General features: G+C 36.6%; 1 protein-coding gene and 1 long non-coding RNA gene across 2 annotated transcripts in view; both read left to right on the top strand.

Moving 5' to 3' along the window:
* Positions 1 to 24,096, top strand: part of LOC113023928 (zeta-sarcoglycan-like) — a 384,596-nt gene that overhangs the window by 118,481 nt on the left and 242,019 nt on the right. The window lies entirely within an intron of this gene.
* On the top strand, positions 770 to 1,812 carry LOC145429399 (uncharacterized). The gene is made up of 2 exons (XR_013909632.1): positions 770 to 970; positions 1,555 to 1,812. It is a non-coding gene; the product is annotated as an uncharacterized LOC145429399 (long non-coding RNA).

Here is a 24,096-nt window from a genome sequence, read left to right as displayed (position 1 = left end):
GTCTTTGCACTAGGATGATGTTGGCGTAAATGTGCAGTCATATTCGTTGTGTTCCCACTAGTGCTGTCAGCGTTAATCTCGTTGAAATGACGTTAATGCCATAACGCGGCAAATCTCCTTTAACAAGCTACCGCGGATCGCCCCGTGCGTGGGGCTAGACGGCGTCAACACGTTAACGAGCAAACTGTGCTAACGCAGTAGTTCCCACCCATGTAATTGAGCATTGCGTGGCACATCCGACATACTGCTTTACTTTTGTCCATGGCGCGCTTACCTTCAGGGTCATACTTCACATGAAGACCAAAATAGCTCCAAAGGCCAGATCTGAATGAGGGTGGGGGAGGTTCAGTTTGCCATGTTGCAATAAGCTTAGCTTCTGTCTTGCTAGCTTACGCTGCGCTCAGTGGATCTGCGCTTGACAGTGCAGCCTAGGCACAGTAGTCGAACGCAGATCCACTGAGCGCTCAACACAGACAGCATCGTCAGAAGAAAAGTTGATCAAATAAATAAAAAATTTTGTATTGTTCAATACATATGCGTACTGAACCGAAAGCACTGTATCGAACGGTTCAATATCGATACGAGTATCATTGCACCCCTACTATCTATCTATCTATCTATCTACACAGCAAATTCAAAAGTGTTAAATGTTTTGATGTTAATAGTCTTCTTGCAAAAGTAGAGTTAATTTTACTCTAAGTAGAGTCACATTCTTTTAATGTAACTCTGAGGTGTAAAATGATAGTAGTTAAAATCGAGTGTTAAAATGAGTGTTTCTATTTCAAATCTGGAGGTGTTACAATGGAAACATTAACTCTTGACCTCTTAACTCTGAACTCCTAGAGGGGCTATGACACCAATAGAGTAAATTCACAGACTCCGCCCCCAGCACCATAGGCTCCAATCGAAGCTGAAGTGAAGCCGTTTCAGAACATTTTGCTCTACATATTTGAGTTGTTTGCCATGCTTGGTAAGTCATTTTTTCAAAGATTGTTTCAATTGTTATTAGCTTTTACTTCTGTGGCTCTTTGGAGTTGAGACAAAGCTGTGTGAAAGGCATTAGCCATGTTGCTCGCTGATAGCATAATATTCTGTTTTAGCTAGCTGAAAGGTATTGTTTGCAGGCAAATACCACAGCCTTGAAAAAAAGCTTGCATGTGAATTTTCAGTCAAACCTTTGGTCAAATACACCTAAAACAATGTCTAGAATGTGTGTATAATGGTGCTACTTGAAGCCTGAAAACGATTTCCCATAAAAATAAAAATAAAAAACGAGCAAACAGCAGTAGCAGACGTCCTGATTGGATTCTACGTTAGCATTTAGATCCCTCCAGAGTTTTGTGCACACGGTTTAGGTAAAAATGAAAAAGGTTGAGGTTTTACATTTAGTTCAGTATTACCTGTTGCCTGCGTCCTTGTCTTTTGGGAAAATACTTTACACAAGTAATGGCTCAAAGAGGATTCCTTTTTTTTTTTTTACTGTGCTGCAATTGTTTACTGGATTATTTGTGGCATTAATTAGTGTCAACTAATTTTTATTCAATCTCCACATAGGATATGCTTGTGAAGATGGAATATGGGGGAGAGCAGAAGTGCGTTGAAGTTCCACAAAGGGATGAATGAAGGACATGCATATTGTATTGAAGAAATAAGTGATGAGAATGCTGTTATTTGCATTTACCAGCTCACCTATGTCAGACCTTTTGATAAACAAAATTCTAATGAAAGTGAGAACATGTACACTGTTACATCTTTCAGAAAATGTTTTGAAATTGTGGTGCACAGTTCAGAATAAATGTTTTTCAAAAACCATTGCGTCTTTTTAGTAAATGTTTATTTCCAAAAGAAATTTCTAGAAGTTCAGAACAGTAAAATTCCCGCTGTTTAGAATTAATTAGAAGATAACTCTTACGTAGTTAAACTAAAATACTCTTTTGAGAGTTAATATATAATCTCTTAACACCAAGTGTTATATTATCAACTCCAGACAGATTTGGTGTTTAACACTAAATCAGAGTTAACGTACCAACTCTCCAAAAAGAGTTAAATTAACACTCTCTGGTGTGGACCCATATAGACACTTTAATAGTGTTGAAATCAAATCCGACAGTGTTAATTTGGACATGCTGGACTATCTATCTATCTATCTATCTGTCTGTCTGTCTGTCTGTCTGTCTGTCTTGTTCTTAGTTAGTTTCTTCTACCATATTCATTTGATTTCAACACTCTTGCAGGAGAAATCACCACAATTGTTCTAAATACCTAAAAAAATACAGGCGCAGCCACAGAAAATATTGGAAAATGAGGTGTTAAATGCCCAAACTGGTGTTCAGGCTGCTGTAATGTCAAACAGCATTTTCTCTACTCTCACATTCTGTCTCGTCACGCTTTCCTAAAATATAACACAAGTGAACCAACCAAAATGGCTCGGAGCTGAGAAGGGGAGAAAAAAAGTCTCTAAGGCTTCCTCTTTTCCTCTGCCACTTTATTTCCCATCAGCCTCTCACCCCTCTTCTTCATCTTTTTCCTTCCTTAACTCTGCTTTTTCTATCAACCCCCTTTCTCTTTTCTTTGTCCTTTTCCCTCCACCTGGCATCTTTTCTGTCTATCTCCCTTGTTCACCCTTTTCTTTTGTCTCCCACTGAATCATTAATGCCTGCCATGTCATGATCTGTGTAGATGTGAGCTGCTTTCGGAATGATTATTCCTTCTTACTGTGTTCGCTTGATCTCCCACTTGCTGCTGCATATAGGCAGCACGCTCTCGACTTCTAACGCAGTTTATCATCAGACATTCGCAAAGAGGCTCAAATTAACATAAAATGACATAAATGTGCATGTAGCTGATTCAGCTGCATACATTTTTTTGCCATCTTCATTTTTTTAGTATCATTTCATCATTTCAAACTTAAACACTTGACATTATTCTGTGTGAAAAGACACTAAGATACCAGTACTGTTTAGATCCTATTCCTAGTCTGCAAAATACCAAAATGTGTTAAGTTCAGATGCCTCCATTTTAACTATTAAAATGCGCATCCTTGCAAATTATAAACCTCTTATTAATAATAATTCACGAGGCCAGATTTTCTTTATTAGCAGAACCCTTTACAACAGGTGTTTACTACTGTAAATTTAATTATGCTGAAGCATGTGTGCAATGTTGGTGGAGCATACAAGACATGCAAGAATCCATTTTCACGGTCTTGGTAGAATGCTGGTCATTTTTAAAATCAACTTCTTTTATAAATTCATGTCTTTCCACTCCACCCAGTACAAGTGAGATGAAGCTAATTTGCTCATGTTAGTGAAATTTGGCTGTTAATATATTCTACAACAGCTACTGACTGAAAGTAACACTACCAAAGTTAGTTATAGGAGAAAAGACATATCACTCTATCGGAGCAGCTGTGGCTCAGGAAATAGATCAGGTTGCCTCCCAACTGGAGCAGCCAGTCGTCCCCGATGCATCCATCGGAGTCTGAGTGTATGTGCTAATGTTAGACAAAGCCCTTACTGTAGGTACAAAAAAAACCCCTGCTTGCATGAACGTGTGATTAGGTGAATGAGGGTTGTAGTAAAAAAGAACTTTGAGGGCTCAGTTAGAGTAGAAAGTAATTTAACCAGTCAATTTACCATTCACGCTGTCACTGTTAGTGAAATCGTGTTTTCTTTTGTTTGTCAACATGTCAGTAACTGTAAATGAAAGATTGGCAGATTGAAGCAAGTTAATACAGCATAGTTTCAGTTAAACATTTCCCCACTCTAAAATAAAAAAATAAATACTTTTAAGCTTAAAACTATACAACTGAGAAAGAACATCATCATCATATTTGTCACAAAGACTCATACCACTTGTAATTGTTCAAAAAGTAGATACTTTTATTTAATTATTTCATAAATATGCTAAAACATCAGCAAATGGAAATAAATAACAATGACATCTTTGTGTCATTTTTATCTTATTGACTTACTTTATCTTGATATTATTATTTTTTTAATGAGATTTTCTCCTTTATTTATACCAATATTGACTATGAGAGGAATAAAACATATTTTGTGCTATTTTATGTTCTTCTGTTTGAGCACATGTAACAAAATGTTGTGAAGAGTTTCACATATTGTTTTTACAGATTGCAACTGTAATTTGAGTATTGGCAAAAACAACCAGAAAGCTCCCCAAAACAGCCTGTGATGCTGGAATTTTTGATAAAATCTAAGTCAAAACTAGGAACATAATAACTAAGGTAAAAACAAAATAAAAAATACTCGGTTACAAGTATAAAGGTACATTTGTGAAAAACTCACTCATTATTTTTGAGATGTGTATTTCCGTGTATTTCACTTATTTGAGCAAAATGGATAGTTTTTGTCTGGAAATCAAAGCAATAGAACATGACACAAATGATAATTATAAAGAAATGATATACATAGACTGGGAAAATTCACTTGTTAAATCCAATATTTTTCCATAAAACCTTCAGAATCACATTGAGGCTTTTAACATAAAACCTATAATAAATCAGCAGGTATCCATACTGATCATAAACTCCTGAATATTTGTTCTTAAATGACCAATCATAAGTTTGCTCTTAGCTCATGGCAGAAATGTTTATATTCAAACTGATTATGTCACACATGATCATGCATACACACTAGACGTTGTACAGTATGCAGAGTCTGGTTGAGCTGCAGTCTTATGTAACAGTTTAAAATGTCTAACAAATCTTAGCACTGCTCTGCCACTGTGAATAGCTGGAAAAGACAGAGGGAAGAGGGCTTGAATTAAGGAAGAAAACAGGGGCTGTATAAGACAGAGTGAAACCATAAGCAGCAGAATTAACAAAACATCATTATTAACATTGATAAAATGAAGTGTTACAAAGCAGAAAGTCTAGATGGAGGAGATTTCTGTTACACTGCCAGAATCCCAAGTGACTGCAACAGCAAACTTATTATTTTGATATAAACTTCTAAAACATTTATATTTAGCATAGTCCTGAATACTCTCTGTTTCCTCTTTAATTTTCTACTACATGTTAGATTTTGGGGGGACAAAAATCCTTCCTTTGCTTAATCAAAGCAGCATTTGTTGGTCAGAACCTTGATAAGGCAGAGGATAATAACTCCAGTGTCTACAAATAGACAGTGAGAGTGTCACAAGTAAAACTGACACAACTGGAAATGACCACAGCTGAACTTGGAGAGTAGTCAAAGGAAGCGATAGAAGGATAACTAGAAGTAGTGAAAAACAAGATGCAGGAGATCGTCAAAAGCAGGAGAAGAACCTTCTGACTGGAAGAATTTGTTAACGTTAAGAAGGAGAGACAGAAGCTAATGACAAAGGTGTAGACAGCAGCAAGTTTAATATGTAAAATGAAGAAAAGGAGAGAAAGAAATGCCAAAAAAGGTGTTAGTAATTTGAAAGGATTTGTCTTTGGTTTTTATCCGTCTACTAAAAGAGAACGAAAATGCTCTCTTTCAGTCACAGGGAGCACGATACTCTTTGCAGAAATAAGAATCTCTTGTTTTTATTATCCATATATATTTATGAGCGTGGGTTTATGTGAATATCAGTATGTGTAGATTTTGTGGTGCTGCACTTTTAAAGTTGATTTTTAGTCTTCTGAAAAGTCATGCTCAGTGATTTCACATTCCTTGTCAGTGTCTTTTGTTGAAAAGTCAGCTAAATGTCAGCTTAATGTGTTACTTTCTGAGATGAATGAAGAAATATATGCTTTAACGGCAGCTATTGCCGAGTTTTAAGGTGCCATGTGCATGTGCGAGTGTTGAATGAATGTGAGTTTTCTCTGCATGACTTGCTGTCTGTCTTCCCAATTAAGCTCCTGTGTTTTTTCCTACACTCTGGTCTTAAGGCACACTTTGTTGTCAAACTTCCTATAATCCCTTTTAGGCTGCATCTTGTCTGACTCATGACAGCAGCTAACCAGAAATCTTGCTTGTTTTTTCTCTCCAGCTTTCTTTTTGATCCCTTCATCTCTCTAAGATTCTGTCTACACAACCCCCTCATCCAGCCAGACCCCCCCCTACCAGCATCACATGCCTGAATCACTTTCTCTGTTCTGTTTCACATAATAACAGCACTTTGTATTCTTTCCTCTTTCTTCTATGGCTTCATGTGTACTCTGAATGGATATTAAAGGTTAGGCAAGTCTTGGCTACCGTCTGAGCTCAGTAGGTAGAGTGGTGGCCCCATGATCGGAAGGTCGGGGGTTCGATTCCCCTGAACAGCCACCCTGAGGTACCCCTGAGCAAGGTACCGTCCCTACACACTGCTCCCCGGGCGCCCAGTGGCTGCCCACTGCTTCACTGAGTGAATGGGTTAAATGCAGAGAGGGATTTTCCCCACGGGGACCAATAAAGTACACTTTCTTTCTTCATCATTATTTATTAAAATGTTGCCCCACTGATATATTGTTTCCTTTTGAAAACAACGATTGCATTTGAAATTTCTTTTCCCACCTCAATGTGAAAGTAGATCTAAACAAAATAAGGTTATTTTAATGATCACACATTTTTGTGTATTTCATATGTCACTATATACAGCCTTCATCAATGTGGAAAGTATAGCAAAATGTAAAAAAGAAAAGAAAAGTAAAAATATATTAGCTGTGCATGTTCATGCTGAACAACAGACTTGCACTAGCACTGGCCATATTAGGTGATAGGTTTGTAGCTTGAACCTATTCGCTGGAACGTTGAAGACAATATAATTACACAGCAAGCAAGACACGAAGTAGGCAAAGTTCTTCATGTTTCTCGTGCACGGGAGAGAACCGGACAAACGCCATTCCTTCACTTGACCCCAGTTGCTCTCGTCCGCTCCCCCGTAACACTGCTCTTTTATTGAGGTTACATGAATATACATAGCTTCATTAACATATGACGTCTACATACAAACAAAGAGTACCTTTCATGTGCGTTGTGTAAGTGTGTGTGTGTGTGTGTGTGTGGTGGGGGGGGGGGGGGGGGGTCAGAGTGTGACCCCATAAATGACTTCCCTAAACCTGCTGGTCTGGAAGTCCAGCAGTTCATTCAAACCAAAGGCACTTAGAGTTTATCCTACCATAAAACAATAAGAGAAGGTACGACCTCTCCCATGCTCCCAGAGTGCTCTCCAATGCACACAAAGTTTGCAGGCTATCAAGGATCAAACCTCTACCAATCTACAACGAATTATAAAACTCTAAGCATTTATAAGTAGATATTTCTAAGCATAAACGACAATCAACAATACAAAACCTAACATTAGGTACATCTATTCAGGTGCTCATTAACTCAAATATCTAATCTGCCAGTCACATGTCACCAGTTCAATAAATCTAGGCATATAGATATGGTCAAGATAAAACAATCATCAGAATGGGGAAAAAAGATTTTTAAGTGACTTTGAACGAGCCATGGCCAGACAGGCTGGTCAGAGTATTTCAGTATCTCCTGATTTGTGGATTTTCCCACACAACCATCTCTAGGGTTTACAGAGAACAGCTTCAAAAACAAAAAAGAAAATATTCAATAAGTGTCCATTTTCTACACAAAAATGAAATGCAGCAAAAGACCAGAGGAGAATGGTCAGAGCTGATAAGAAAGCTACAGGAACTTGAATAATCACACTTTACCAAATACCACATAAGATATGCAGAAGTGCATCTTGTGGATGCACAACACATCAAACTTTGAAACAGATGGATTACAGAATGGGAGAAGGACAGACTGTGTAACACTCCTATGAGCTAAGAACAGGATACAGACAATGTTTTCCCAGCTTTCTACATTTTGCATGAGCCATTGCAAACTGTAGAAGACTGGAAAAACATTGTCTAGTCTGATGAAACTTGATTTCTGCTCCAATTTGGCGTAAACAACATGAAAGCACGGATTCATCTCGCCTTGTATTAACATTCTGGGATGCTGTAGGTAGCTTAATGGTTTGCCCAAAGTGTGTTTTCTTGGCACACTTTGGGCACTTACTACCAAGTGAGCACAACTTAATCTCCACAGTCTACCTGAATATTGTTGCTTCCTGACCATCTTCTGATGGCTGCATCGAGCAGAATAATGCACCATGTCACAAAGCTCAAATCATCTCAACCTGTTTTTTTTTTTCTTAACTCAAAGGCTTCTACAGTGACCAGATCTCAGTCCAATGAAGCTTTAGGGATGTGGTGGACAGGGAGATGTGAACCCAACAAATTGGCCAAAACTGTGTGACGCTATCTTGCCACGATGGACCAAAATCTCTAAGGAATATTTCCAGTACCTTGTTGAATCTAGGCTAAGAAGGAAAAGGGGGAACCAATCTAGTATTAGCAAGAAGTACCTAATAAAGTATCTGTTAAGTGTGTGTCTGCACAACAATATTAAACAAAAAGTAATGAAGCCATTTTGCTGCTGCTGGCAAATTCTACTTCCAATGTCAGCAGAAGTTGGAAGTTGCTGTGCTTTAGAAATGTTTGTACAGCCATCTGTGAAACAGTCACTGGTGACCCTTTTGATCGTTCTCTTACTCATCCCTGCTTAAAATGCATATCTCAGTTCATATATATACTAACACAATTGCACAATTATTGTGATTCCTATTCATAGCTTGTCTTTGCTTACTCACCCTTCCACTAGAAAGGCTAATGTATGGCTTTAGTTCTAGCTGATAGAATTAACTTCCCCTCTCGGTACTGTTGCTTTTCTCCTACTTGACATTTTCAAACATTTCTTTCATTTTCAGGCTCTCTCATCATCTCATTGTTGTCTGCTTATGTGACTGGGTACCACTCTCAGAGCTGTGGTTACTCACCCTTAAAATATGCAAGATAATGTGCAGGTTTGAATCTTTCAACTAAGATTTACTTCACTTTGTCATCAAATCTGTTGTTTATTCACTCATTTTCCTCTGCTATTCCACGTTGTTTGTTTTCCCCTGTGTTGGTGCAGGGTTTTCTATAAGTATACTGTGTTTTTGCCAATTTGCTACTAACTGCTTGAATACTTTTAATTTGAATTTTCTGAAATTCAGTGTTCTTAGTTGCTTCTGATACAAACTGCCAGTGAGTTAACAGGCAGTGGAAAAATAGAAATTGTACACAGAAACCTCCAAAAGAGGCTCAAAGAGCCAACAATGATCCTAAAGGGTAAAGTTGCAAATACAGACAGTTTTCCGATGCTTTAATGTGTCACTCGCCCTAATTTCATAGTGATTTATTAATGAGGAAAAATTACAGATAGAATTCTTAATATGACAGTAACATCCAAATGTGCTGTGTGCCAACCCACCCATTTTCTTGCAGAGGTTAATGTGGGGCTTTTTATTCTGTCTGCCCTTGCATTTATTCCATCTCCTGCAAACAACCCCTTAAATTTGTTTTCATTCCTTTATCTTTTTACTTTATCCCCTGCTTTACATGTTAATATGAGGATAACTCCAGATTACAGATAACTGTACCTCTCTCTCTCAAGTGAATGCCTGTTGCCGTTCATTCTTGTTCATTCGTTTGGTTTCCATCATTCTATCTTTTCACGTTTCCTTACTCTCTCTGATAATGTGACAATGGTAGATCTTTCACAATAAGCCTGATTGTTACAGTTTCAGCTACTCAAGAAAGGCTCCAATATAACTGTTAGGAAAAACAAAAGCTTATGGGGTACCACGGGTAGGATGCCACGTCTTTTCACAACAGCATACTCAAAGTGACTAATTATTTCCATTCACAGATTCTTAAAACCCTCACGACTCAGGAAACTCTTCTAATTGCTATCTGAGAGTGGTGACAAAAATCTGTGTTCGACATCCATATTTCGAATATGTCCAAGTTTCTTGGACATACTAACCATTTGTGAAGACTGCTTTTGGACTGTGAAGGATTGTTTTGGTGAATAAAGAAAAATAAAATAAAAAATTCTGGTTGTTAAAAAATTCAGTTGCTCGCCCAGTAACTTTTAGAAAAATAAAAAACTTAGAAGTCCATGTCCTTTCAGAACGGGATGCTAGATGCTGCTAATAATTTCCACTGATCCTTGAAACCCTTATGACTCAGGAAACTACTAATTTTTATTTATACTGACAGAGGTTACGTAAATCTGTGTTGGACCTCCAATTGTTGGGTATGGCCAAGTTTCTTGTGAAGATTGTTGTATTGTTTGTATTGTTTTGTTGAGAGAAACAACAAGAGAGGTATTGTTTTTTAAGAACAGCAAACAGCAAACCAAAAGCCTTTTTTTTCTTTGCATGCCAAACCTCCTTGGACCCAGTTAAAAACCCTCACAGTCATGTAAATGCATACAAACACTTTTTTCCACTCTTATTTAATCATTTCATTGTTCTTCTTTTTTGTTTTTTTCTTCTTCACTGTTGAGCAAAAGAGGGCCTTCTACAAAATGTGCCTGGAGCTGTACTATCAGCACTTAAGGACAGGAAAAGCCTTTTATGTTGGTTACTTGTCATTAAATTTTACAAAGGATTGGGATCAGAGCTCCAAAACAATGTGAGCCACCCTTTAATCTGAAAATACTTTCAGAAGCTGTGGATTGAATGCTGCTGCAAAAAAAGGTTTCCATTGTTTATTTTAGAGCCAATATTACGGTTCACAGTAATTTGAGGAAACAAGCACACAAACACAACATTATCACAGAGCACAGTTTGCCATCATAAGACACTTGTGGGGTAATCTTACATAAAGAGATTTACATGCTTAATTAAGATATAATTTTTAGACAAGCTGGATAGTTTGGTGTCTCAGTCCAATGTGTGTTATATTCTGTGTCTGTTGTAATCATAGCACTATGTTGCTCAAGAATTTATTCATTTATTTTTTCCATCTTTACTTTCATAGACACATGCCTACACGTGCCTACATAAATATACAAACAAATGCACAGATAACTCGTGGAACACATATATAGACAGTGATTTGAATGAACTAGACCAGGCTGACTCATGCAGGTATGTTAACAACGACAAAACAGGAGTACCACTTTATGCAAGTGATTTTTATCAACTCGCATTCAGGAAGGCCACACGCTGAAACAGACACACAACAACTGATTAAACCTGTCACGTGTCACCTGTCTGAATAGAGTGAGGCGGGAAGGAGTGAATGAAGAGGTAAAAAAATAGAGAGTGATGGAATTTAAAAATATGACAATCTGTCCTTCAGATCCATTAGTGACTGAAAACAGATTATGTCACGGCTCTGCAGTTTTGCTTCACAACCATGCAGGTGACTAAAATTTTGAACAAGAAAAATTGGTTAATTTCTTGTTCTTTTACTTGTTTTATTCTTGACACCAACCAGTCCCTTGTTCTCTTTAACAGTGTGTTTACATTGAGCTTATCTGCGTAGCCAATTTAATGAAAAAACTTATATATAACGTCTTATTTCATTGTGTAATCTTCACGTGCTTTGTCCAAAGCACACTCTGTGTTGATTTAGTAGATAATTATATTCACAGCATTCACTCTGGTTCTGCTGGAGGTTTCCTCTGGTTTAAAGGGAGTTTTTCCTTCCCACTGTCGCCAAAGAGCTTGATCATAGAGAGTCATCTTATTGTTGGGGTTTTCTCTGTATTGTTGTAGTGTCTTTATTTTCATGTGATTTGATGCTATATAAATAAAACTGAATTGAATTGAATGTTTGATCCAATGAGATTAAATGCTAAAAAGGTTATCTGTTGCTCTTGGGTAAAATATAGGAGGCTAAAATGTCAGCTCTGGGAAAAAAAACAACAAAAAAACAAAACCTGGTTTTAACACATAACTAATAATCTGACCAAACCCTGAATGTGTCTGAAAGAATAAATTGAGCCTTGGGGGTATTTTCCTCTATTCTACCATGCTGCTGCTTGTCCATATTTGACTAAGGGGATTCGGTAATGGCTTCTCCCCGTGTCCCAGAACCAAATAGTTTCCAACAGTGGCTGGCACATAGCATGACTGGGTATGCAACCGAGACGCTGTTATGGCCTTAACACAATGCCATTATCGCTGTAACACAGTGCTAATGCTCTCACTTGCTTGCACTCTTAAAACACACACACACAGACATACACACTAAGGCTGTGTCTCTCCGGAAACTAATGGGATGTGTTCCTAGAAAGACATGGATACTTAAGAGCTGGTTAGGGGCTGAAAGCAGATGGTGTGTGTGTGTGTTTGAAAGAAAGAGAGAGACTGACATATGTGAGTTCTGTTGTTTGTTTTTGCTTATGTTTATATACAGACTTTCTCATGAAGCCTCTAGCCACGGAAGAGTCTGCTGGTAATTGTCCAGCTATTTACATTTTGGTTAGTGTGTGTGTGTGGCTAAATTTCTGTCTGATTTGTTCTCTGCTCATGCTTGTGTGAGTCCCTAAGTGTGAATGCTCATGATGCTTTTTCACAGTAGTGCATCCTTCTGTGTCATACCTGCAAAATCAAGCTTGGCTAACAGTAGAAATACATTACTCTTATTTTGCACCTGAATCAAAATTGGGCTTAAAGTGACACATGTACCTTTGCTAAATATGATAACACACTGAAACACATCCACATTTTAAGTACAAGCATTCATGTAAATGAAACATACATTTCCATGCACACACACAAACATACAGACATAAACACACAATAGTGGTATTTTATAGTTTCAGCTTACATATCCATTCCACATATATTCACATAGAGAACTAAGAACATGTGACAAAACCTAAAATGCTCCAATGGTGTGATGTTGCTGGTTCTTATCATCAATGTTGGTTAAAACAAAAAAGCAAGAAGAGTATGACTCCAGCGAGAGAGGAAGGTTAAAGTATTCAGACAGAGAGAAAGGGGTCTTCTCACCATCTTGTCATCTCATCTGTCCTTCTACATATGGTTCTGCGTTTGCCCAGCCCGTGTAATGCCAATGTAAGCTCGGAATTCAGAGACATGAATCTGATTTGCATTTTGCAGCTGCCATCTGTTCGAGGTCTATATGTGCAATCTGATACAAATTTAACATAAAATGTGGCTGTTTGTGATATTTAATAAACTGTTTCATTGCAAACCTCATTTTGTGCACTAATGACTTCACATTGGGTGTTCTGATAAAAATCTGGTTCAGTTAATTCTTATACCCTGTGTGTTCACATCGGCTTACTCTAGATGATTCAGATTACAGACAGAGCCTGGAGTTGTGCAATGTAGGATATTAAAAGAAATTTCCCTTTGGTATGAGAAGAAGTGGGAACAGTTCTCTGTCACTCTGTGTTTGACAAAACAACATGACAGACACACAACCCGTCCTACAGTTTTAGTCTTTTCATTCACAGGAATTATATTTACTGATTAAAATTCAGACCATAAAATCAGGAAAAGGTTTCACACATCTCCAATCAGAGACAGATCCAATCATAGCAGATAATGAAGCAATAAAACTGCTGTTAGTCAACTGTAAAAGGCACATGCATCGTGCATGTATTCTGCTTAATCAGCTGCAAACTGTAGATGCAGTGTTTATTCATGAAGCTTTACTGGGTCCACCTGCTTAACTTTTAGGTTAGCTACTAACAGCATTAGCAATGGCTTTAAGCTTTCCAGCTGTTTCAAATGTTTAGCTACTCCTTAGTCCCCTTCAAGGATGATGGTACCTGTTATAAATGCAGACTTTCCATAGTTTTGTAGGCTAGGTTTTGTGAGTTGGAAGCACAGCCCTCTGCTGTTGAAAAAAAAAACTAGGAAACTAGAAAAAATATAAAACAAATAATCTAGAAAAACAAATAAGCTCTTGGTACATCACCACTGACCTATTTATGTTTCTAATCAGTCTTACAGTCTTGGTGACTTGGTCGGTGAAGAAAAAACTGTGGATCTTGGTGATTTCATACTCATGAAACTACTTTAGTTAAACAAGAGCAGACAATGATGAATCCCATTTAAAATGGTTGGCTAAAGATGACTGTAGATCAAATAAGATTGTACTTGATGCTGGCAGTAATCATTAAAATTAAAACCATGCGCACCTTTGCAAAAACAATGTCAGGCTGTGTAGTTTTCGTTGATACTCTGACCAATAATGACATGTGGCTGCATGTTGTCCTTCAACCATTACATTACCTTCAACCATCAAGTGTCCAAAAAAACAGGATTGCCTTCAGAAATACTGTCTTCTCAACTTACAGATTCTCCCCATGAAGATTCAAACTTGAGTCTGCCCCTTCCCACTCTTCATGAGGTTCCTAATGTTAGAATCCTCAATGCCCAAGCCAGTAGGACTGGCAGCAATCTTTCATGCTACCTTAGCAATCACCCAAAGCCTTATTTCCAGTTAGGGTAGGGTGACCAACAGTCCTCTTTTCCCCAGACATGTCCACTTTTCACGTTCTGTCCAGGGCACCCGGGGGGATTTTCGAGATTGAAGAAAATGTCCGGGTTTGTGACTTGTAAAAGACTATGACATTTTTGTTTCACCATTCATTAACCGCACAGAGAAGGCATCGTTTAAATATGTTAAAATCTTCTTTAAGCAAACAGTATTATTAAAGTTCTTCAAGACTTGGCCAAATGTTCTCTTTTTTGGAAATCAAAATATGGTCACCCTAAGTTAGGGTGTAGAAGACTCAGTCTTCTACACCCTAACTAGAAATAACATAACAAATTTTTATTTGTTGTTATTTAATGTATTATCTGGCTGTCCCTAACTCACTTTTAATCTTGTTTCACAGTTATTTTATTGGATTTAGTGTTCAGTTCAGTTATTGTGTGTGACTTTAACATCCATGCTGATGTTGAACACGACAGCCTCAATACTACAGTACATTTAATTCATTGTTGGGATGAATGTGAATGGGTTTCTCTCAAAATGTAAATGAATCTTTTTTAATCACATTCTTGAGTTTGTCTTGACACATAAAAACTCTGTATTTAATACATTATCCTCAAAACTCTCTTTTGTCTGACAATTTCTCAATTATTTAAATTTAAATGTACAAAAATTGACTTCATAGCACTAGGGGGGAAATGTCATTACAGTAGATGTATATCTAAAAGTGCTCTAACTAAATTTAAGTAAAGGACACTTCAGTATTATTTTCACATAACACCATGTGCCAAAACAATGCAGAGGATCTAAGTTTTACTCTCTAGAGCATGGTTATTTTGTATTATTGTAGGGTACAATAAAAAAGCCCATTTAGGGCAACTGTTGTTGTAATTTGGCACTATATAAATAAAACTGAAGCGAATTAAATTGTTAATAGTGTAAAAGCCTCACTTCATACAGCATTTGATGTTGTGGTTTCTCTGAAAAAGAAGGCAGGAAATTAGACAGGTTCACCTCCCCTGGTACAGCAAAAACAATGTGCCTTAGAACAGATAACATGTGAGCCGGACAAGAAATGGTCTTTTACTGCTTTTGATGGTAACGTCAGTACTACGTTATATGGAAGGATTCAGTAATGCTTTGAATGAAAATATCTACAATTATATTTCTCTGCTCATTTCTTTAGAATGTCTCCTTTTACTGCCTTTCAAGTTAAATAGAGTCACTGCCATTGTGATTAAATTGTAAAAAGTTGGGGATCAAAACAACTTTTATCCACTATCCAATTTAGAGTATAAGTAGAATTACATCTTTCAGTGTTAAAAGAAACATGCAGCTCCTAGATACTTTGCGAAGACTTGATAACCCTATCCCTTCCCTATTTATTTAATTACTAGTAGATACTTTTATGAAAGAAAAAGAAACCTATTCTGGAAATATTTGAGTTCACTGGGAGGTACAAAGTGGTGGATGGAAAATGAAATAAGGAAGCACATCTGGTGTTAGAATACACCCACTGAGACAATGAGAAGTTTATGGGGCTCTTCTGATTAGGACACATACACACACATACAAACAGGGGTAAAATGGCAACATCACGTTACCTGCAACTCTGTGCACTTCAGTGCATCGTGGTGGGTGTTTGATTGGATTTAAATGTGTTTTTGCTTTGTTACTTTGTTCTATTTGTGTTTAAGTACAGTATATCTCAGCATGGGAGTATATTTATTTATATGCTTATTCATGTGTTTCAGTTTGAAAATATCCATTGCTATTAGACTGCTATTAAATTCTTACTGCTTTTTACACAATACACAAAATCTGTGTTATCTTGTCTCAGTCATGCACTAATTAAACTCTGAAAGGTAGCTGTAAAAAACTGTTTGCTTGTGTGGATTCAAGCAGCAAGTCTTGGTCAGTATTTGAGCCCTCTTATATGCTGAAGTGTGCCCTATTTCATCACCCAGTTTGTAACCCTATTATTATTTAAAATGAAATTGTGATTATTACACACTATTACCAGTCTTGTTCTAGCCAACATTTTTGTATTTCCAGTTTAGGATCAGTGAGCAGAACGTAATGCGCTTTGTTGACATAAATATTTATACCGACACGAAGAACAACAACTTACCCATGCACTAATCACAAGCTTCTCACGTTTTGTGCTATAATCACTTTGTTGATGCATATTTCAGTGAGTCAAGTAAAGAAATAGGTTGAGATTACTGTTCCAATTCTTTAACTTTTGACTGCAGTTCGGAAACACTCCCGGGGTAGCCATTAGTGGCTTGAGAGGCTGTAATGAAAAGCTGGAGGGGGTCCCACAAGGTCTAGATGAAGCCCTTGCCACTTTATGCTGCATAGGCGTGAAATAACAGCATCCTGTAATTGCCCTGGATACTTTATGGGGGTGTGTATGAAGTCTGAGAGTTCTAATGACATGGCTGGAATATTGAATCCATTCTCTTTTTTCCTAAAATCTTTTTTTGTTTTTTTGTTTGTTTGTTTGTTTGTGCAAAGTTATGTAAAACAGAAGCTTGTTGAACTTTTAATGTATTCATGGAATCTCAACTAAGTGGGCTTTGTCTCCTCAATACTGCTGAGCAATTAAACATATTGGTGATAATAGAGTACAGTGATCTGCTTCTTCTTCTTGTTTCAGGAAAGGCATAGTGTGTCACTATTTGATGATATAATTATATATTGAAGGTGGAGGGTGCAGGGGGCTTTTAATAACTGACTGTAAAGTCCCAAAGTAGAAAAGCTAACAAGAGTCCAAAAAACATGACAAGGTAGGCAAAGCAGGTAGGTAAACACTAGGAAACAGAGAACATATCCAAAATGTGAATAGAGCAGCACAAGGACGAACACGAGCCAGAATGCATACACACACCACATTTAAAAAACAACAGGCCAGGTCTAGTCATACACTGATAGATCACTGGGAAATAACACAGATGGCAGCCATTAAACCAGGTGAGAATGCTGAGGGGAACCAGGGGAAAACACTGGAATTAAAGCTAACACTGAAGAAGAGAGAGTGGGCCTAAGGCCAGGGCCCACCCGCTTCAACAATGGGCTCATTTTAATAGCCCCAGTGAAGTATTTTCTTATTTTCAATGAATACGACTTAAATATTTAAACCATAATATAAAAACTCTAAATGTGTTTTCCTTTCTAAAATGAAAACAAAAGGCAGTGTTTATTAAGTTATCATTTGCAAATTCTGACTAACCCCAACAAGCCATTTCACATTGATCAATACTGGTTCAGTTATCAAGTTTCTCAGCACAAGATGAAGCAACTTTGTGTGTGACGTGTATGTTTTACTAAGTCTGAGTTTAGGGTTTTGGTTGTAACTCAACCTCAGTGCATTTGTCACGAGACAAGTTCATGAATTTACAGTGCAATGCACAAATGCTCTCTGTGTTAGTGTGAATGTAGCTTACTCAACAATCTCAATGACCAATAATTTTCATCAGTTTTTATTAATAACCTTTTTATTTATTTAATTACTTTTTGAGAAAAGCAAGATAAAACACAAAAACTACAATACAAAATTTACAAAAACACAGACACAAACTATGATAAAATGTATTGACATCTTGTCAGTGAATAAAAATAACATGAAAATATTCTAGGAGAGATTCAATTCAATCAATTTCCTTCATCAAATAGTGCCTGGAAGTTAGCATTTTGTTTATACAATAAATATATAGGTTACAAAGAAAAAGAAATACATGTTTTTATTGTTTATTTGGAATTTATGAAGAGACATTTTTGCCATCCCACTATATATATTGATTTAATGAACATAAAAAGGATAAGATGACAAAATTGACATTCATGTCTGTGTTTTCACACATGAGCAACGTGAATGACCACGGGGCAGGGATAGCTCAGTAGGTAAAGTGGTCGCCCCATGATTGGAAGGTCGGCGGTTCGAATCCACTTAACGGCTACCCTGAGGTACCCCTGAGCAAGGTACCGTCCCTACACACTGCTCCCCGGGCGCCTGCTTAGTGGGCTGCCCACTGCTTCACTGAGTGAATGGGTCAAATGCAGAGAAAAACAAGTAATTTCCCCATGGGGATCAATAAAGTATCCATCATTATTATTATGGCCTGACAAAAGATTTCATACTTTGGATTTAGGTGTTTTAAGTGAAAGATTGGCATACACTGGTCTTCACAATCCACAGCAAAGCTTATAATTACAGATCAGGCATTGTTTTAAGAATGTATACACACCATGTACCCACCTTTAATAAATAGAAATTAACTGAATTCCTAATCCTGCACTTGCTTCAAAGTCAAATAAGGAGTTATCAAAGGGTTAAATGCAGACACAAGAACATTCACATTAAATATCAACACTGAGACAAATGACTGGTAAATCATCTTGAAAGGCTTGCAGAAGTCATTAAAAAAACAAAAACAAATCAAAAGGAAAGAAAAACAAACACAAACAGGAACTAGAACTTGAATAATACAATAAAAACTAAGGATCAGCATTACAGGGATGAAAAGAGACCTAATGAGTAACAATTAGAATCAAAAGATCAAACACTAAAATACAAAAGAACCTAAAGAAAACCAAACTTAAATATATTAATGATGGATTTCGTTTAGATCTTCCACTTGGCCTTACATCATATAAAGTATATAAAGCTTATAGTATGCCAGTAAAATTTGTTTAATTTGTAGCATGTGTTAGAAATCTGAACTTGATAAGTCATAATACATGATAACACAGCCTACTCTTACATATGATATGATATATTTATGTTTCATTCTACAAAACAAAAGGCTACAAAATAATAAGACAGACTTGCAGTTTGTGAAGGAGTGTAAGCATTATGTGTTTGAACTCACTCAGAAGACTAGAGATTAAAATTATCTTAAAAGGCAAAGGTAAACAGTTGTATTATTATTATTATTTTATTATTATTATTTTCGTGAAGCCATAAATGTATTTAGGGAAAAAATTAATTACTATTTTTTGTGATTTTTGGATAGACCTGCTTCATTTTCTTTTTTGTTTCTGCTACTCTGTATGTCTGAGTCCTGGCTTGCCTTATCTGTTTTCCTCCATCTTAGCCATTACATAAATTATATTAGTGCTTTCTTGCTCTTTAGCAGACACCAGACAAGCAAAATATAGTGCATATAGTGCATAGGTCTGTTGTTTAATAAACACCTAGAAGTGCACCAGCAGAAATGTTTTAAAATGGTCCTCTATTATCAGTACAAATAACAAACTAAGGCTTCAACACAATCTATCTAATCCTATTCATTCAATCAGCCCATTTTAGTCCTCAGTCCTACGAATTTCACTCTGTTTATCCCGATTCATTTCAGGTTTAATATATCATTGCTGCAATAGAGTACTTTCTTTGAAGTGCAAGTATAAAACTGTTAAGCCCATAAAGTCAGCGAGTGTTATGTGGCCATTCTGTCATTCTGTGGTCATTTAGCTGAGGCTTCATCAAGAATTCACTTCAACCTTTTTTTTCAACTGGGACTGGGACAAGGCACTTGGTTTAACCTCCTAGGACCTGGCATCTACATATGTGGACATTGCATTTTGGGTTTTCTAGACCAAAATAATAAATATCCACTTACAAGGACATTATATTGCCACTGTTCTATCAAAATTTAAAGCTAATGTCCTCTGTTGTGGATCTCATTTTTCTTAGAAACAAAAATCAGGTAAAAATAATAAAAAAAAATCTCGCAATTCTTCGTTTTTACATTCATCAGGTCCCAATCAGCCCAAATAGCAAAGAGAAATTAAAAATGCATGCCATGAATGAGTTAAAAAGCAAAGCATTTATTTATAACACTCTAAAAATCTAATTAGTTCCCAGAACTTTAAAACATTATGCAAACTCGTTGCCTCAAATAAACAAAGTAGAGTGTACTTAAGAGGACTAAGTTACGACAACTTATTGTGAGTACACAGTACTAAGAATAACTTGATTTTTCTGAGTGAGCAATACTAAATGACAAAAATTTCAAGTTCAACTAACTTACTAAATTAAAACAAACTATTTTTTGCAACTTACCATTTTTTACTTTGATTACATATAAATTAAATGCAACTAAACCTTGAGCTTAAGTGGTTTCTGGTGCAACAGTACTCAATTAATATAAACACTGTATGTATAATAATAATAATAATAATAATAATAATAATAGTAATTAAAAACACTTCTTGTAATGGAGTTAAAATCAGCCCAACTTTATTTTCAAATGCAAAAACGTATATCAGTCAACATGCTGGACACTGTTCTGCTGAACAACAAAAAAGTATGTTGTAGCTGTTGTTATTCAATAATATTTTAAATATAATCAAATTTACAATTTATATTTGTTTGTTACACAGCTTACACCTTTAATAACCTTACCACAAAACAAAGATCAAATTATTCTGTAACTAAGTTTGAGCTTCCAATAACTTTGTATTGCAAGTTACATTACTGATATAATCAATATAAATTTTATTTATTGTTCAGCCACAACTCTTTAGCGCAAACAACACATTTGTTTTGCATTCAGACACAGAAGCTTGGTATGTTGTAATATTTTAAGAGTGGTTTGTTTCCCAGACCAGGCATTACCGCCTGAATGACTGTCATGGATTTAGGTGATCCAAAATGCAGTTGCCTCAAGAAAGTCTTTAACATTGTCCCAACTTCCCTTAAGTACAGTGGTAGTAGATGTTGATTGGAAAGGCAATGACCTTGATGCTGCAGGTGAACATCTTTACTGAAAACACCATCTGTGACGGAGCGCTCACCTCTCCTGGTGTCTTGGAAGGAAACAATCATAATCGAAAACACCAAGAGTTGAAGATCTCCTGAACCTGGCCTCTACCATGTGCCCCCAGTGCACCCTTCACATTTGGGTGTTTCAGGTCTGTCTGGCATCCTCCCCTGCCACTTGATCCAAGTCACCACCATGTGGTGATCAGCTGATAGCTCAGCTCCTCTCATCTCCCAAGTATGCAGAACATACAGCCACAGATACCTTACTGTCAGCATCTTTCAGCCTCACGCACTACCCAGTGCCCAGCTCCACTGGAAGACTTATTTGTATGTTTTATATACAAAATTACAACAGTAATATAAACTGTCAGATAATGAAGTAAAATATAAATTATAGTGAAGCAACAATAGACAGAGGCATAAAAGGGGAGCCAAAGCTCAGGTAATGCAGGCTACCTGAGTTTTAACCTATTTAAGTACAATATAGAGTAAATGCACTTAGTTACATTCCACCACAGAAAAGCAACATTTCCAGCTTACTTGGTTTTTTTTTATATAATTTAAGCCAACTCAAATAAACTGAGTTCATCAGCTTTTTGAAGAAAAATTACTGGTAACTTACTTAAAATGAGTGCTGATAACAAGTTCATAAAAAGAGTCTACTTAATATTTTTTATTAAGCACAATATTAGGCTTTACAGTAAATGAGCCAATTAACTTACAATTAATTGAGTTGTTTATTTTAAACCTTTTCTTCTATTATTAGAAATAGTAAATGTAATATGCCACTACAAATGGAAGATTTTTGTATTGGCACAAACACAAAGAAAAAAACATATTTCCCCATTTCTAAGATTTTCCACAAATCTTAGAGCAAATGTTCACTTTAATTCAACAGGCATTTCTTCTTAAATATAAATCTAACATAAATCTCTTACATAAAGACACTGCAAAGAATACCAGATCGCATGAATTCCTACCAATTCTGGAATTCTGGAACCATCCCATACAATGGTTGTGTATAGAATACCAATAATAAAAGCTATTGAAAATGTAACATCTATGAACAACGATAGTACTGTATGAGGTGTCCAAATTTTTTAAGACTGACAAATATCGACAGCTGCTGACTTTTTTATGTATCAAGTTCCCTGTAGAATTTCACAAACAGTACATTCTTGATAGGAACATACTGTGATAAAAGATTGAACTGCTCATCTGGATGAGTTGTCTTTTTGAACAGGACAGATAGCTAGATCGGCTGAACTACTGATCTGTGTTGAGGGACTTATCTGCATATAGTGGCAGTGATATAAAGTGATGTGCTAGCACGCTGAATTGTCACAGAGAATATTTTTTGATGCCACTACAAAGTGATAAACTAGATCGTAAAGACAGTTCAAACATGAAAGTGGCACTTTTTTGCATGAAAGCCTACACATATGGTAATAGACTATGACAGATTAATCTCTGCATATTGTCAGCATCCTGAAGAAAAGATCCACTTTCTTGTATCTTTTTTTCCTTTTAATTGTACTTCACGGTAGACCTTGTCTACAGTTTAGAGTCATGTAATATGTGATCAACTAAAGCAAAGACTGAGAAAACTGCATGAGCATCAGTGAGGTACATCATTGCACTATTTATTGTACTCTGCATTTAAAATCAATCCATGTATAAAGGCTACAGCAGTGGCTGCCAAGACAGCATATATTATTAACTTGCTGGAGGCACACAGTAAATATTGGATGACTATTAGACATGAGAGTAGTTGGGAATATGCTGAGATGTTGTAAAATGTGAATGTTTGACTGGACAAAAAGATTGCATTGTACAACATGTCAGGCTGATATAGAATAATGTCCTTTAGAAATCTTGTACCTGTGTGATTTCCTCATTTTCTGAAACCTAAAAGAAATAGGGCATAACATGGTAGTTGAAATAGTTATGAACTAATGATCCTCAATTTGTTCACATTGTGACCTACACAAATCAGTCTACACAGAAAAATACACCAGAATTTGGGGATATGTTAAAGGGTATGTAACATAACAGCATTTAGAAAATTGCAGGTGGTATAGATGGTAGGGTTACTGCTGCAAAATAACCTTGGTACATGTTGGGTTGTTTGTTGAAATGCCACCCTTATGAGCAAAAACACAGCATGCATTCTCAGCATCATTTGTCCCATCTAAGCAGGCACAGCCGCACAGTGGGATAGCAATGTCACAATGCAGATGACTTTGTTATCAAAGTGTCGACATGATGTGATGCGGTGCGACTGTCTATCAATAAACTGTTTCTGTGCCTGGGCAGAAATGAATCACAGCTAGAGACGAGCCCAGCAGTTGGTGTCCACAGATGCAGCGTGGATGGTACTTAATGACTGTACTGTATGTATTATCCAAGTTGGTGCACAAAATAACAACAGCTGGTTACACTGGTTGGGATAGTAAGAAAAAATGTTGGTGTAACTGAGGTGTTGATTTTCTTTTATAGTCTTTTTTGAGGCTTTTAATGTTATTACATTCCATTGGATGATATTACTTGTGCTTATAATTTAGCTCATGCTCTGTGGATAAAAATGCAGCTGACTGTACTTGGTGGATGCATCACTGAAATAACTTGAAAAGGAAAAAAATTGAAAGGTTTCAATATTACATTTTTTTACATAGAAAATTGGAACAATCAACCCACATGTGTAGGTAATATATATGCAATCCAACCGTGCAGGGGCCTCCTTACACTCCGGACTCTGTGTTGTGTAATTTTTGTGTTGGATTGGGGTGCAGAGTAGAGAGACCAGTCGGACACAGGCGTTGAATTTGTGGCTCGGACCGCGCCATTATTTAGACACTGGGGCATAAACCCCTCCAACTCTCGTGTTGGCCCTTGCAAAGCAATAACAGTAAACACTGCCTAAGTGCAACAACAAAACAACAACAACAAAAACCCACATTGTGTAAACATGTAATTAATTCACCTTTACAACATTCCTTGGTTTTATGTATCGCATTTGACATGAAAATAACATAACAAG

The sequence above is a fragment of the Astatotilapia calliptera genome, chromosome 6 (genome assembly GCF_964374335.1).
Source record: "Astatotilapia calliptera chromosome 6, fAstCal68.1, whole genome shotgun sequence".
Taxonomy (NCBI): Eukaryota; Metazoa; Chordata; class Actinopteri; order Cichliformes; family Cichlidae; genus Astatotilapia; species Astatotilapia calliptera.
Note: the sequence above shows the minus strand (reverse complement) of the source record. Positions and strands in the feature narration are given on the sequence as shown.